Source organism: Pipistrellus hanaki, assembly GCF_964339955.1.
Source record: "Pipistrellus hanaki genome assembly, chromosome: X".
Taxonomy (NCBI): domain Eukaryota; kingdom Metazoa; phylum Chordata; class Mammalia; order Chiroptera; family Vespertilionidae; genus Pipistrellus; species Pipistrellus hanaki.
In genome coordinates, this window is record NC_140524.1 from 29342200 (window position 1) to 29360011 (window position 17812).

General features: G+C 35.1%; 1 long non-coding RNA gene across 1 annotated transcript in view; it reads right to left on the reverse strand.

The window, feature by feature from the left end:
* Positions 1-10943: 10943 nt before the first annotated feature.
* Positions 10944-17812, reverse strand: part of LOC311615357 — a 320307-nt gene continuing 313438 nt past the window's right edge. The window contains exon 3 of the long non-coding RNA XR_014793770.1: positions 10944-11021. This is a non-coding gene — a long non-coding RNA (uncharacterized lncRNA). The remainder of the gene's footprint in view (positions 11022-17812) is intronic.

Consider the following 17812-nt stretch of genomic DNA (forward strand, 5'->3'; position numbering starts at 1 on the left):
AACCATCTGGGAGCCAATTTGGAGGCAGCCCACCTCCACAAACCTGTATTAAATGCCATACAGAAAGAAGGCTAGAGCAGCCAAAAAGACTGGGCAGTCAATCCAAGAACACTGCCACGTAGGGGCTAAATTATAAACTGACATTTTTATTATTAGTTTTATTTAATCAAAAATAAAGGAATACAAGAAACTGCCTACTTAAAAATAAGGCTTACAACACTGAGGAGCAGTGGAACACAGGGAACTGCAATACTGTCTGGACTGAGAAACAGGCATGGCAAACAGAATAATAGAGGAAGTAAATGACCTTCACTAGTGCACATTTTTTATGCTGATTTTTTATTTTATTTTCCTTTTTTGTATCTTTTACTTAAGAAACAATTTTTTTTCTTTTATCCATACTTGATTTTACCCTTTTAATTATAATATTACATTTTTAGATTCACTCAGCATTATTACTACTGCTATTTTACCTTTTTTGTTTCCTTTTTCTTTGTTTTTAATTGCCATTTTATTTTATCTTTACTTTACATTGGAATTATTGTTCAACCTTCTATTTTCATATTTCCTTTAGCATCCTTTAACCCTATCTCAGCATGACCTTTATGCCATCACTCTCTTCCTAACCTATCTCCTTTTGGTGTCCTGTTTATCTTAACCCTTTCCTGCTTTAGATTTTCCCTATTCTTTCTGTCTACCCCCTGCTAAAATTTCACCCTACTTATATATCTAATTTCCAATCCCCTGGTCCAAGTGGAAACACACCACTCTCTTCGCTGTCTTAACTATCCAAAAAAAAAAAAATTTTTCTCTCGGTCCTTTTGTTGTTGTTTGCTTGAATGTTGATTGTATTGAATTTTTATGCTTTTTAGTGAGCTTGTTTTGCTTATTCTTTTGTTGTTGGTTGTTGATTGGTATTTTTATTTTTTACTTATGTTTTCCCTTAACTCATTTGATATTAGTTGGTGTTGTAATTTGTATTAATCTCCAAGTACTGTTACTGGCATTTGCTGGGGTTAGTGGTTGTTCTATTTAAATTTTCTGCATATATATATATATATATATATATATATATATATATATATATATAGTTTGTTCCCCTTTTCTCTTTTAGTCTCATTCTTGTCTCTTATTTTTTTCCTGTTTCCCAATTTCATTTTGACACTCCCCCTTTTTTTTTTTCTCTTTTTACTCTTCTTCTTTCCCTCCTATCCCTTAATTTGCCTTTCTCTAGCAGTTACCTTTATTGGAGGTTATTAATATCACAAATACATTTCTGTTCAGTGCCTTGTGTATTGTACCTGGTTGTATTGTATTTTATGCCTTTAAATCAACACAGAAGAGAGAGAGAGAACTACATAATCATACATCCGGAAAAGAGAGACCATGGGGAAACAAAGAAACAGCCCGCGTATGAAAGAAAAGCAGGCATAGCCAGAAAAGGAAGTAAACGAATTAGAGGCAAGCAACCTATCAGAAAAAGAATTCAGAGAAATGATCGTAAGATAGCTAAAAAGAATGGAAGACAAATTTGACAATATGAGTAAAAAACAAGAGGAAATGAAGAAGAACCAATTAGAAATGAAAAATGACATTGCTACTGTAAGTAACTCAATAGAAAGCATCAAGAATGGACTAGAAGAAGCATAGGACCTCATCATTGAGCTAGAAGACAAAATGGGGGAGGGGGAATACCCAATTAGAGCAGCTTCTAGGGGGGGAAAATTAAAAAGCTGGAGGAGAGTCTAAGGGAACTTTGGGACAATACAAAACAAAACAATATTCAAATTATAGGGGTTCCAGAAGGAAAGGAAACTGAGCAAGGAATAGAAAAAAATGTTTGAAGAAATAATGACAGAAAACTTTCCTGATATAGAGAAGAAAAGGCCCACACAAATCCAAGAAGTTCATAGAGTCCCAAGCAAAATGAACCCCAAAAGATCAATTCCAAGGCACATTTTAATTAAATTGGCAAACACCAATGACAAAGTAAGAATCTTAAAAGCAGCCAGAGAGAGACAGAAAGTTACATATAAGGGAACACCCATCAGACTAGCAACTAATTTCTCAACAAAAACTCATCAGGCCAGAAGGGAATGGAATGAAATATACAAAGTCATGCAAAGGAAGGGTCTGAATCCAAGAATACTGTACCCAGCAAGGCTATCAATCAAAATTGAACGCGAAATCAGGAGCTTCACAGACAAAAAAAGACTAAGGGAATTTATCACCACCAAACCAGCAATGCAAGAAATGCTAAAGGGTCTGCTGTAAAAATAAAAAAGAAATAGGAAGCGAAGAAGGAACATAGGGTTATAGAATAAAAATGGCAACAAATAAGTACCTATCAATAGTAACTTTAAATTTAAATGGATTAAATGCCCCAATCAAAAGACATAGGATAACGGATTGGATAAGAAAACAAGACCCATATATCTGCTGTTTACAAGAAATCCATTTCAGAAAAAAGAGGCACACAGACTGAGGGTGAAAGGATGGAAAAAGGTTTTCCATGCAAATGGCAGTGAAAAAAAAGCTGGGGTAACAATACTTATATCTGACAAATTAGATCTCCAAATGAAGGACATAACAAGAGATAAGGAAGGCCACTTCATAATACTAAAGGGAGCAATCCAACAAGAATAAATTACTCTGGTAAACATATACACACCCAATACAGGAGCACCCAAATACATTAAAAAAAACAACTCCTGGAGGACATTAAGGGAAAGATTAACAGCAACACAATCAGAGTAGGAGATTTTAATATCCCACTATCACCATTAGACAAATCCTCTAAAGAAAAAATCAGCAAAGAAACATCAATCCTAAATGACTCATTAGACCAGATGGAATTAATCGACATCTTCAGAACATTACACCCCAAAGCCACAGAATACACATTCTTCTCAAGTGCACATGGGTCATTTTCAAAGATAGACCACATGCTGGGACATCGGCAAAGTCTCTTCAAACTTAAGAAGATAGAAATCATATCAAGCAACTTCTCAGATCATAGTGGCATAAAACTGGAAATCAACTACAATAAAAATAATACAAAGAAATCAAACACACGGAGACTAAACAGCATGCTATTAAACAATGACTGAGAGATGAAACCAGAGAGATCAAGGCAGAAATAAAAAAAAAAAATCCTGGCAACAAATGACAATGAAAACACAACAATCCAAAATCAAAAAGCAGTCTTGAGAGGGAAGTTCACAGCTCTACAAGCCTACTGCAAAAAAGAAGAAACAATGGTAATAAATTACCTAACCCTACAACTCAATGAGTCAGAAAAAGAGCAGCAAGAAACCCCAGTGTAAGCAGAAGGAAGAAAATAATAAAAATCAGAGCGAAGATAAACAACATAGGGACCAAAGAAAAAATAGAAAAGATCAACAAAACCAAGAGCTGGTTCTTTGAAAGGATAAACAAGATTGATGAACCTCTAGCCAGGCTCACTAAAGAAAAAAGAGAGAGGACCCAAATAAACAAAATCAGAAATGAAAGGTGAAATAACAACAGACCTGCCAAAATACAAAGGATTGTTACAAAATACTATGAACAACTCTATTCTAACAAACTGGACAACCGGGAGGAAATGAATATATTCCTAGAAAAATACAAACTTCCAAAACTCAATGAGGAAGAATCTAAAAATCTCAATAGACCAGTGATTTGGGAAGAAATTGAAACAGTCATCAAGAAGCTTCCAGCAAACAAAAGCCCAGGGCCAGATGGCTTCACAGGAGAGTTTTACCAAATATTCAAGGAAGAACTAAAACCTATCCTCAGACTATTCCAAAAAATTCAAGAGGAATGAATACTTCCAAACTCTTTCTATGAAGCCAGCATCACCCTAATACCAAAACTAGATAAAGACAACTCAATTAAAGAGAATTACAGGCCAATATCCCTCATGAATATAGATGCCAAAATCCTCAACAAAATTCTAGCAAATCTACTCTAGCAGTACATCAGTAAGATCATACACCATGACCAAGTAAGATTTATCCTGGGAATGCAAGGATAGTACAATATCTGCAAATCAATAAACATGATACATCACATAAACAAACTGAGAGATAAAAATCATATAGTCATATCAATTGATGCAGAAAAAACATTTGATAAAGTCCAATACCCTTTCCTGATAAAAACTCTCAACAAGGTGGGAATAAAAGGATCATATCTCAGCATAATAAAAGCTATATATGATAAACCCACAGCAAACATCATACTCAATGGGCAAAAACTAAAACCATTCCCTCTAAGAACAGGAACAAGACAGGATGCCCACTCTCACGACTCCTCTTTAACATAGTACTGGTAGTATTAACCATTGCAATCAGACAAGAAGAAGAAATAAACGGCATCCAAATTGGAAAAGAAGAAGTAAAGTTGTCCTTATTTGCAGATGACATGATATTGTACATAAACACAAAACAAAAGACTTCATCAAAAACTAATAGACTTAATAAATGAATTTGGCAATGTACAGGATACAAAATTAACGCCAAGAAATCTATGGCCTTTGTATACACCAATAGTGAACTTACAGAAAGAGAGACTAAAAAAGCAATCCCATTTACCACCACACCAAAAAAAATTTAAGATACCTAGGAATAAACTTAACTATGGAGGTAAAAGAACTATATGCAGAAAACTACAGGACACTGGAAAAAAGAGATAGAGGAAGATGTAAACAAGTGGAAGAACCTACCATGTTCATGGATTGGTAGAAGCAACATCATTAAAATGTCCATACTATCCAAAGCAATTTATAAGTTCAATGCACTCCCCATTAAAATACCAATGGCATATTTCATAGACCTAGAAAGAACTCTCCAAATATTCATCTGGAATAAAAAAAAGACCCTGAATAGCCACAGCAATCCTGAGAAAGAAGAATAAAGTAGGGGGATCTCACTGCCAAATTTCAAGCTGTATTACAAAGCCACTGTTGTCAAAACAGCCTGGCACTGGAACAAGAACAGACATATAGACCAATGGAATAGAATAGAGAATCCAGATATTGACCCAAACCTCTATACTCAATTAATATTTGACAAAGGAAGCATGAACATACAATGGAGTCAAGACAGTCTCTTCAATAAATGGTGTTGGGAAAATTGGACAGATACATGCAAAAAAAATAAATGAAACTAGATCACCAACTTACACCATACACAAAAATAAACTCAAAATGGATACAGGACTTAAACATAAGAAGGGAAACCATAAAAATACTAGAGGCATCCACAGGCAGCAAAATCTCAGACATATACCAAAAGAACTTATTCACTGATACTGCTCCTAGGGCAATGGAAGCTAAAGAGAAAATAAACATATGGGACTACATCAAAATAAAAAGCTTTTTTACAACAAAAGAAACCATCAACAAAATAACAAGAAAGCCCACTGTATGGGAGAACATATTTGCAAATGTTATCATTGATAAGGGTTTAATCTCCATCCTCGGACAGCTTATATAACTTAATAAAAGGAAGATAAATGAATTAATTAAAAAATGGGCAATGGATCTAAATAGAATCTTTTCAAAAGAAGACAGAAGGAAGTCCAAGAGACACATGAAACCATGCTCAAAGTCACTAATTATCCGAGAGATGCAAATCAAAACAACAATGCGGTACTATCTCACACCTGTCATCAACAAATCAACAAACAACAATTGTTGGTGATGATTTGGAGAAAAAGGAACCCTCCTACACTGCTGGTGGGAATGCAGACTGGTGCAACCACTGTGGAGAACAGTATGGAGTTTCCTCAAAAAACTGAAAATGGAATTCCCATTTGACCCAGTAATCCCACTCTTAGGAATATATCCCAAGAAACTAGAAACACCAATCAAAAAGGATATATGCACCCCTATGTTCATAGCAGCACAATTTACAATAGCTAAGATTTGGAAACAGCCTAGGTGCCCATCAGCAGATGATTGGATCAGAAAACTATGGTACATCTACACAATGGAATACTATAAATAGTATTAAAAAAGAAGGAATTCTTATCATTTGCAGCAGCATGGATGGAATTGAAGAACATTATGCTGAGTGAAATAAGCCAGTCAATGAAAGAAAAACACCACATGTTCTTACTCATTTATGGATAATAAAGAACATTATAAACGGATGAACAAAAAGATAGATACAGAGACAGTAAAGCAACAAACAGACTGTCCAATTACAGCGGGGAAGGGAGGGAGATATGGGTGAGATAAGAGATCAACCAAAGGACTTGTATGCATGCATATAAGCATAACCATTGGACACAAAACTCTGAGGAGTGGGGGCGGGACAATGGTAAGGTATGTACATATATAATACCTTAATAAAAAAAATAACAGCTGGTGAGGGAATCCATGGGCAGGAACGTCAGAGATTGTCAAGTGGGGATAAAGGAGACATATGTAAAAAAAAATTAAAAATGCACACACACACACACACACAGGAGTTTAGGAAGTTGGAAACGGAGGCCTGTTTGGCTATATCTTATTGAAAAGGAATGACATAAGATCATGTTGGAAAAGTAAACAGGAACTAGATCATTTAGAATCCCTGTGGGTTGATGTAAGAAATATGGCTTTTATTCTAAGAGCATTGTCACTCCATTGAAGTATACAAGGAAAAGGTATGCTTTGATTTGCATTTTTACTAGTAAATGTTCCTTTTATTTATTAGGGGGGAAATCAATCGTGAGTGTCAAGAATAGAATCAGGGATATCCATTGAGAGGCTGTTTAAATAGTTCAGGGTGACAGTACTTGTCATTTTGGATTATGAGGGTAGTACCAGAGATTAAGTAAGATAGTGAAAAAGATCTGATTGGGGACTTCTTTTAGAAATGAAATCATAGCATTTGGGAATGCATTGGAAGCAAAGGATTAATTATGAATTATAGGTTTTCAGTTTAAAGAACCAAAGGTTTATTGTTGTGCATTTAGTGAACTGGAGATAATTGAATGAGCAACAAGTTGTTGCTTTAGATGAAAATCAAGAGGTCTTTTTTGACATTAACTGCAGATGCCTATTAAACATCTGAGTGGCAATATCAAGGAAACTTTAATATATAGATATGGATTCAGGGTAGAGGTCTCGGTTTTAGATAGAAATTTGAAAATCACAAATGGTTTTAAGATTGCAAGGAGAAAGTTGAGCTCACAAAGGACCCTGAGTAGAAGTGTCAAACTCAGTTGACAATCAAGACAATGTGATTCCCTGGCTGCTTTGGCTCAGTGGGTAGAGTGTTGGCCTACAGACTGAAAGGTCCTGGGTTTGATTCTAGTAAAGGGCTTATGCCCGGGTTGAGGGCTTGGTCCCTAGTAGGGGGCTTGCAGGAGACAGCCAGTCAATTCTCTCTCATTATTGATGTTTCTATCTCTCTCTCCCTCTCCCTTCCTCTCTGAAATCAATACAAATAAATAAAAAGTATTAAACAAAAAGAGAATGTGGTGTCCCAGAAGTGAACAGAAGAGAATGTGAAGTGAAGAGAGGAGAAAGCTTAAGGAGGAACATGGTCATCTGGGTTGAATGCTGCAGAGAGAGCAATGTGGAAGTCATTGCTAACCTTGACAATTCTATATTGTGAAGTTCTGAATGTAAAATATTGAAATAGTAAGACTAGTGGATTGGAGATGATGTGAACTAATTTAATTCAATACCAACCTGGGAACTATCAAAACTGGGGACTGTTTCCACTTTACAGATGAGAACATTGAGATTCGGAGAGATAAGTAATTCATTAAACATCACAGGAATTTGAAAGAGGAAGGATTAAAATAAAAGTCTCCCTGATATTTAAAATTCCTGCCCTTAATCACTACATATCTGGAATTTAGGTTTAGAGAAGAAATAGACTCTGAAAATTTGAATAACTTACTCTATTGTTTCAGTGCTGCTAATGTTTATTTAATATAATTTGAGATAACTATTCCAAAACCAAACGGGTCTTTAAACTGTCTTTAGAAGAAGGCAGGCTTCAAGGAGGTGCTGGCATTATTCAATGTATCAACTTTTATTTCATAAAAGGCAACTTCTGTTGAGCTGTACCACCTGCTTAGACTGTGGGAGTAGGTCTGTCTGATAATCTATGGCACCAAATTTCCAGCTTTAAGGTTGTTTTTATTAACAAACAGTTATTGACTTCAGAGCCTGTGCTAGTACATTATAGAGAACATAAACCTCCATTTTTTACAATTGATATTTCACCTTATGAGTTTGGAGATGTGCCTAGCCATAAAATGGGCTATGAAACACCAATTGATAACTACTAAAGGGTAATTCCATGCACAAAATAGAAGTGAACAAAATTTGACAAAAGAAGTCCTTCCCACCATTATAAATCAAAGACATCCATAATATCCTCAGTGGTTATGTATTCACATTTTACATTAATTACAAGTCTATTTTGACATTCTTTGCAGGGCAAAACTGCAATACCCTAGTATTTTTGGCAAAAATAAATTGTCATGATATGAATAGGCATCTTCCACTTCATATCTCAGATGATAATAAGTCATCTCTATGGAGGCATTAATATTAAAAGATTTCCCTGACTTACATCTTAGGCTAATCAAACTGTACAGATAATGGAATTTCAAACTAGACAAGGGTTTACTTATTTATATATTTGTGGGCATGGTTTTAATCTCAGTAAGTGTTGGGTGTCCCTTACAGGAACTTTCTGAAATGATCAAGTCATTTGTACACCATGTAGAAAACTGACATTGAAGAACTATCTTACAGATTTTCCAATGTTATTATAAAAAAAATGATATAATTATGTTTTGGCCACACAACCTAAGTACCTCTGGGAATTGTCTATATGAAAACATTAGCAAAAAGATATATTTAATGACCAGGAATTGATTCCTATATTGAAAAAAAAAACTGCACTGCAATGTAGTACATGCCAGACTACTTGGTCTAACCTTTTAAAGGTGAGTGGTGGGTGATAGTAATTAATATTGATTGAATGCCTATTGTATTCAAACCACTATGCAGGGAAGAGACTTTCATGTGTATGTAAATTTATCACCACCCAAACACACAAGCTCGGTATTATTATCCTCATTTTACAAAAAGGGGTTAAATAACATGTATATTCCCACAGTTGATCATTGTCATAAATGCCCATGCAAGAGCTATGGACATTGAGATGTAGAGTGTATATACATTGTTCATCTATAATTCAGATTGGTTTTGCTAGATTACAAAATAAATGGCTAATCATATATTCTCATCTCAGACTTTTATCTAAATCCAAAGCTGCAAGACACACAAAATAAAGGCCATCTTAAATAGTGTTATATGTCTTTTAATATAACATTTTTCTGTTATTAAATTAATATAGATTTATTGTGGAAAATTCTGAAATTTTTGAAGAAAATAATAGCTAACAGTGTAATAGTTGCTTTTTCTTTGATTATTTTATTTAATGTTCACAACAATGAGGCAGAAAATGTTATTTCTCTTATACAAATGAAGAAATTGAGGTACAGAGTTACTTAAGTTTGGCCTGGCCAGGATTGCTCAGTGGTTGAGCATCGACCAGGAATCAGAGTATTTAAGTCTTATTCCTAGGGTGTCACACTTGTAAGTGTGAAATTTTGTATTCAAAACCAGTCAATCTAGCTTGAGAGCCTACATTCTTAACCACTACACTGCCACTCATAATCCCAGTAGCCACAGAAAAGGGCTGTTACTATTTTTATCCATTCTCTTATATGTACTTATTCTTTAAAGACGGTTGCCAAAATTGGCTTCCAATATTTCTTATGCCCAAAGTTGAATTAAAATCATAAATCTCTCAAGAAACTATACCAAATCTATATTCAAAATATAAATATATCACATTACCAGAAAATCATCTTCATGATTTAGGAAAACCCAATTAATCCTTTTGTTTTTCATATAATGGATATCCTACATTTCTATCTGATGATCAGGGTGCCTGACATTTGTAAATGGCAAAAGTTCATGGCCATGAATTTCCCAAGTTTCCAATCTTCTGCTCTTCTCTCTGTATTTTTTGTTATCCTGTATAGATCCCAAGGCTTTCATTAGCCCTGTGCTGCCCCTCTGCTTAAGCTTCACAAGCTTATGCCTTAGGGAGCCATTCAAAGTGATATACATTCTTCCAGAAATCAGAATATAACTAACAAAGAGCACTGATCAAAAATATTTTCCCAGTGTAGGAGCCTTGATCCCCATATGGGATTCTGTCTTCAAAAATGCAACTTCACTAACAGTTTGAAGTCACAAATGAGTTCACCCTGACCTATGCTCATTGTATCAGATCTTCTGGCTCCATGTGAGACCTTACAGCATCTAAAGACGGGTTTTCAGTTTTAAATAGTAATTCTTCAAATTGAATTATTCTTCAGTGTAGAAGCATATGGATTTTTTCTAGGCAGAACATTACATCTTAAATCCCAGTGTCTATCCATTGAATATTAATTGTGGTGGAAATCTGAACTTTTATGTATCTCACTAGTGATCCAGTGCACAGATTCATGCACATTGAAAGGAAGTTAATCAGAAGAAATATTTTAATATCACTATTCACCCTTTCTCTATAATAGAAGTATCAACAAAATTCATGATCAATAATGACAGATCAAAACACATGCATGTGATTGGCACCAGTGAGAGCTTTATATGTATCACACATGTGCAAGTCAACTTAGCCATATATATATATGTATTTTAGAGGCCCAGTGCACAAAATTCGTGTGTGGGGGGTGTCCCTCAATCCAGCTTGTACCCTTTCCAATCTGGGACCCCTCAAGGGCTGTCCGACTGCCCGTTTAGGCCTGATCCCAGCGGGCAGTCGGACATCCCTCTCACAAACCAGGACTGCTGGCTCCCAACTGCTCGCCTGCCTGCCTTCCTGATTGCCCCTAACTGCTTCTGCCTGCCAGCCTGATCACCCCCTAACCACTCTGCTACCAGCCTGATTGATGCCTAACTGCTCCCCTGCCAGCCTGTTTGCCCCCAACTTGCCTCCTCTGCTGGCCTGGCCACCCCCAAATGCCCTCCCTTACAGGGTTGATCACTTCCAACTGCCCTCCCTTGCAGGCTTGATGCCTACCAACTGCCCTCTCCTGCTGGCCATTTGTGGTGGCTACCTTGTGTCCACATGGGGGCAGCCATCTTGTGTGTTGGAGTGATGGTCAATCTGCATATTACTCTTTTATTAGATATGATAGAGGCCTGGTGCATGGATGGGGACCAGCTGGTTTGCCCTGAAGGGTGTCTCCCCCCCCCAGACACCCAAGCAGAGGCCCTGGTATCTGGAATTTATTTGCCTTCTACAATTGAAACTTTGTAGCCTGGAGAGGAGCCAAGCCCCCTGCCACTGATGAGCAATTACTTTTTCAAAGATTTATTGAGGTATCATCTACATATATAAAGGCCTAAGTGACCATCAGACTGTCTGACAGTCCAACCAGTAGATATGACACACAATGACCACCAGGGAGCAGTGACTTGGCAGTTCTGGTTCTTAGGTGACACACTGGAAACCAGAGAAGAGGGAGCCCAGTTCAGGTGTGCATGGCCCAAGAACCACCCTCTCACAATCCAGGACCCCTTGGGAGATATCAGAGAGCTAGTTTTGGCCATATCCCCACAGGCCAGGCTGAGGGACAGGTCTCTAGTTAACAAATAAAATTATATATAATTAAAGTGTATAATGTAGCCATTTGATATACATCTGCATTGTACATCTATTTTCTCTTCCTTATGATTTTCCTAATAACATTTTCCCTAGCTTACTTTATTATAAGAAATACTGCAATTTGCAACACGTGTATGGACCTTGAGAATATTATGCCAAGTTAAATAATTCAGTCAGAATAACTAAGAACCATATGATTTTGCTCATATCTGGGATATGAAATTGAAACTCATGAACACAAACAGCAGTGTGGTGGTTGCCAGAAGGAATGGGGTGGAGGGGAAAGGAGGTTCTAATATAAGGTGACAGGAGAAGATTTGACTTTGGGTGGTGGGCACACAGTGCAATATATAGATCTTGTATTGAGCTTTACTACTAAATGTGATTACCTGATTATTGGAATTGATTATGTGTGGACCCCCCACCCCACCCCCCAGTTATATTGACTATATATAAACTCACTGGTGGGGAAGGGTGTGAGGAGAAAGCAGAAGAAATAGTTTATTTGCTCCTCCCATTGGTCAACGATTTGCTCATGAGTCTTTAATTCTTCTGTGTTTCTAAGTTGTTCGTTAATGGGCAAGAGCACTGTGTTTATGGCAATGCTAACATGGAACCCTGAGGCAGGAGGTAAAAGGGGTGCTGTGAGGGTAGAATATCAGGGACCCTGAGGTTGCACCTGAAAAACTTTGTCAGAACCAAGATGACCATATAACTTACAATTTAAAGCATAACACTTATCAGATGGAAATGAGGCAATGTTAATAATTAAAATGAGACATTAGGTTTAAAAATTGTTCAGGCAAATTGAAATGCATGGTCATTGAATCAGATCCCAGGTATAGGAGGAACAAAAGATAAAAACAAAATAGAGGGGGTTATAAGTGATTCATAAGAAGTATCTCAGCACTTGGCTGGCAATGCTCAGTGGTGGAACGTGGACCTGTGAATCAGGAGGCCACTGGGTATATCCCTTGACCCAGGAGGTCAAGGTCAGGGCATATGCCAAGGATGAAGGCTCAATCCACATTGTGGGGCATGCAGGAAGCAGCAAATCAACATTCTCTCTCGTTGATGTTTCTATCTCTCCCTCTCTTTTTCTCTCTGAAATAAATAGTAATAAAAAAGTGTCTAAGACAATGTCTTTCATTCCTAAATATGAAACATTTTATTTAATTAACCACAAGGTTTTCTTTTATCTTAGCAACCTTTTTTAAAAACAAAGTCTTAGGCAGAAGCCAACTATGTGGAACAAATTAAATCAGAGCTGCTCTTGTTGAAGTAGAAAAGTAGGACTCAAAGACCTGCCTTTTTGTTTTCTTTCAACAATTTATCCCCTGCTTTGGATAAACTTTTAGGGCAGTGCTGTCCTGTGGAAATACAAAGTACAGATTGTATAGATGATTTTAATCTTTATAGTAGTCATGTTAAAAGACATAGAAAGAAATAGGTACGATTAATTTTAGTGATATATTTACTTAACCCAATATATGAAAAGTATTAGCTTTACCATGTCATCAATGTAAATATGATTGATGAGACATTTACATTTTTGGACTAAGTCTCCAAAATATAATGTATATTTTAAAATTATAGCATATCTCAATTTGGATTAGCCACATTTCAAGAGCTCAATAGCCACATATGAGTAGAGATCATGTTGGATAGTAGGACAAATTCTCATGAGACACAATTTGAAACCTTTTGCAATAAAGGGATGTCTTACCAAGGATTGCTAATTTCTTCCCAATGTACCATAATCATTCCTGAAAAAAGAAGTTTCAAGCTTTGCTTATTAATTCCAAATATACATTGAGAAAAAATATAGAAAAAAAGATTAGGTTTTTCATCAAGACAATTTTTATATTTGTGAAAATTTGAGAATTTTGACCTTCTTACCAGGAATATTCTCAAGGGAATAGAAAGACATATTGCTTAATGAAATCAGTCTTAATTTTAATACCACTTAAATAATATGATGGAACACTGATTATGACCTCAATATGATTGAATCAAATCATTTTGGTATGATAATTCTATCTCTTAATGTTTCAATGCACTAATAGGATGAGTATTTTAAAAATTGATTAGAAATCCATATATTCAGAGTTAGGGGATTGGTAGGAGGAAGGAAAATTAAGGGCAGGTGGTTGAAAGGTACAAACTTTCAGCTATAAGATAAATAAGTAGTAAGGATGTAATCTACAACATGACTATAGTTAATGCTATTGTCTAGTACATTTGAATTTGTTAAGACAGTAAATCCTAAGTTCTCATCACAAAAATAAAAGCGTTTTTGTATCTATATGAAGCGATGCCTATTAACTAGACTTATTATGATAAGACTTATTGGGGTTCCTTATTTAAACCCCAGGAACACTTTATAGAAATGAACACTTATGTGTGTAATATATTCAACCGATAAAAGATAATTTTTTCAAAGGAGGTCATGGAGCTCTATGTTCTGCTTTCATTTTCCTCCTTGAGAACACTCTATAACCCTAGATTTTCCCTAGCACACTTTCACAAACACTGCTTTAACCGCTGAGCATTTTCTGACCCATTATTTTTAAAATCAATAGCACACATTTTCCAGGTTGTTAAGATAAATTATATTTAGAGATTTGGCCTATATATATAGTATGTGTGAGTCCAAACTGCATTACTCCAAGATGGGACAAATGGTCTTAGTCTCATTAATACCTTTCTCTATTCAATTCCATTAAATTAAAAAAATGTTTTTTGGATGCATGGATATTCAACAAAGTGTGTGAAGTGATAAGGGAAATAGACATGAATTAAACAAGGCCCCTATCTTCATTCATTCAACAAGCATCTACTGATACCTAGTATATTAGAGAAAATGCACTGTGTGAGGCTGGGAATAAAAAGATAAAAAATTGAATAAGAGCATATTCATCATTGACGAGCCCATATCAAAGAAGAGATAGTAAAAACCTACATCTTGGTGCTGATTAACACCTTAGGTAATTGTTATTACTGTGTAAAATATAAGCACGCTGTATTATATATGTGTATATTATATCCTTGGCATTATTTATCTTATACTCTGTGAAAAATTGGAATGGCATAAACCCTCCATATTAATATTTTGTTGTTGACTTATTATGTTAATGACCCAAATTTAATGAGTAACCTTAACACTTCCATTCATCAATTTCCACATTTCAGCTATGTATTTCCCAGGAGTCAATATAAACAAAACAGTCTACTGACTAGTGTGAAAGCTCATGAACTTGATCCAAAATACCCCTTTCAAGCCATCATTGAACAGCTCAATTGACTTAGCATTACTTTTATAAGTATGTTTGCTAATTTAATGATTTTTGTTAACTGCTTTATTATAGCTAACACTGGTATATTTGAAGCTGCAGCTAAGGAGAAGGTATGCTACAAGAGGTTGATGAACTGAGCAATGATAAGAGAGATAGAGGTAGCAGAATCAAAGACTGTAGAATTCCTTCAAATTGTCATAAAGGAACAACAAAGAAAAAGCATAATATTGTAGCCCATAAAGTTGATCTGCCTTTTATAAAAGTAGATCCTTACCTTAAATGGAGAATTAATTGATGACAAGTTTCAGTGTGTTTGGGAAAAGCGTGAAGGAGAAAGCAGAGTCCCTTACCTAGTGAATCAGCTTTCTGGCCCCATTCTCCCAACCCATCTTGCAGAAAGAAGCAGGTTCATTAGGGCTTGACTAGGCTCTTCAAAAAATCTCCAACTCCTTTACTACATCTTTCAGAATGAACAATATCTGGCAGTTGCAACTAACATTAAGATTTAATTTAGGAAGAAAGTGGGGGAATGTCTAAGAGTGTAGTTTGATAAATTGCTATCCAACAATGTAAGGGAGTGAATTGTTTTGAGAAATCATAAAGTCTATTTAGTAGATATTTATCATAGATCATACATATATCACTATCATTAATAGAATTAAAATGTGAATAAGATAGACTTAACACAGACTATGTTCTGGGCATAATTTAATATTACATTGTTGACTGAGGTAACACTTCAGTATAGTGTATACTAGTATCTTTCAGCCTATAAATTTGAATACAAGTTATTCCAGTAAATAGAGCATTCCAGTTGGATATTCTCTATTTAGACAATTTTATTTGGTTTATGAGACGCAGCCAAATAAATCGGAACATAATCCATCATAATTTGTCATCTGAATACTGGGTATCTATCCTTATAACTATAAAACAATGAGAAGATAATCAATATCCAAACAAATAGTTATACATGTATTAATATTTGGCCAAGCTTTTCATCATTTATATTTATTACAAAATATTGTAATAATAACATATTTTCACTCTGCTATTGACTTCATACACAAGGAGACAGTTTGCCAGTATTATGATTCATCATGCATAAAACTTAGGAGGCTGTTGTAAAATCTTTAAATAACAAATCATCATGGAAAAATGAATAGTAGAACAAAATGAAGGTTATAAAAATTACTATCAACAAGTAAATGTCATGAAAATATAAATTATTTTTCACTGAGCAGGGTAACAACACGAATAAGAGAACATGTAATAAATATCTTGTTATGATAAATTCAGTATAATAAAACAATTCATTGAAAGCTAGTGATAAAATATTCAGTGTACAACATACATAAATATTCCTTAGCACTGTTTAAAAGGCCCCTTTACTTTAACAAGTCACGTAAATTGCCAATGGTGATTTAAATAACTATAAGGAAAACTGAGTCTGATACTTCTTATGTCTTTATCATTATCTTTTTTTTTAATTCAAACGACCAGAAAGCCTTACATTTTAAAATCATGTGAAATGTCTGGAAGTCCCTGATATATTCCTGAATTTGATACTTAATATTACTTTGGCAATGATGGTCCTCTTGATAAACAGCAGTACTTCAAAAATTATAGCTTCTAAGACATTTTGTCTTATTTAGAGGGAACCTAAAGGAAGCAATAAAGTCTTCAACCTTACTACCAGACTACTTAGTTTTATTTGTTTAGATGAATATTAAAACCAGTGTCTGCAAGTATTTATTAAATCAGGGCTTGGATGATATAGGACATTGTTTCTCAGTCTGATCTTGTAAAAGATCACCTGGGACTTTAAAAGTGGAGATTTATCAGTCCCGTTCCTAAACTGCTCAATCCAAACATCTAGGGAAGGAGCCTGGAGTAAATTTGGAATTCTGCTAAAAACAATTGCCTAAACATACCTTTTACTTTGAACACCTGGCCTTCTATTTCAAAGGAGAAATAGTTTGTTTAAAGTTAATTCAACAAACAATTTAATGTATATTTATTGAGTGTTTATTCAATAAACCATATAGCATACTGGTTCTCAATGTTGCACAGATCTGGAACCAGACCCCCTAGATTCAAAATTCTGACACTGCAGCTTACTGTGTTTGACTCTGCCTGTGTTATTTAAACTTCAGTTTCTTCCTCTTTAAAATGAGGATAGTAATTTACCTACTTCATAATGTGAGGGTTAAATATGTTATGTGTAAGAAACTATGTTTGGCACAAAAAAAATGCTGAATAAATGCAAGCGACTAACTTATGGGTCACTACTATGTGTACCAGTTAATAATGCGGATTTTTTTAATAGATGGATTACATATATTTTTATATATATGCAATTTGATATGTATGCTATTTTGTTGTATTGACAGCAAGCTTCAAAACTTCATATGTCAAATTTGCTGAAGGTGTTAACATCATAGATATTTTTACACTTAAAAATGTCGAATTTCATGCGGAAAAAAAGAGCATTTGCAAGAAGTTTTAACTCATTACTTTATTTTGAAGAAAAAGTTATCGTATACTTTGGGAAGCTTCTGGTGAACATGCTCCATCTCAGGATATTTGTAAATGCTAGTTTAAATGCTTTAAAAGTGATGATTTTTATGTGAAAGACAAAGAACATCCGATCAACCAAAAAAGTTTGAAGACCAACAATTACAAGCATTATTGGATGAAGATGTGTGTCAAACTCAAAAACAACTTGCAGAAAGATTAAACGTTGTTCAGTAAACAATTTCTGATGGTTTACAAGCAATGGGAAAGATTTTAAAGGAAGGAAAATGGGTGCGA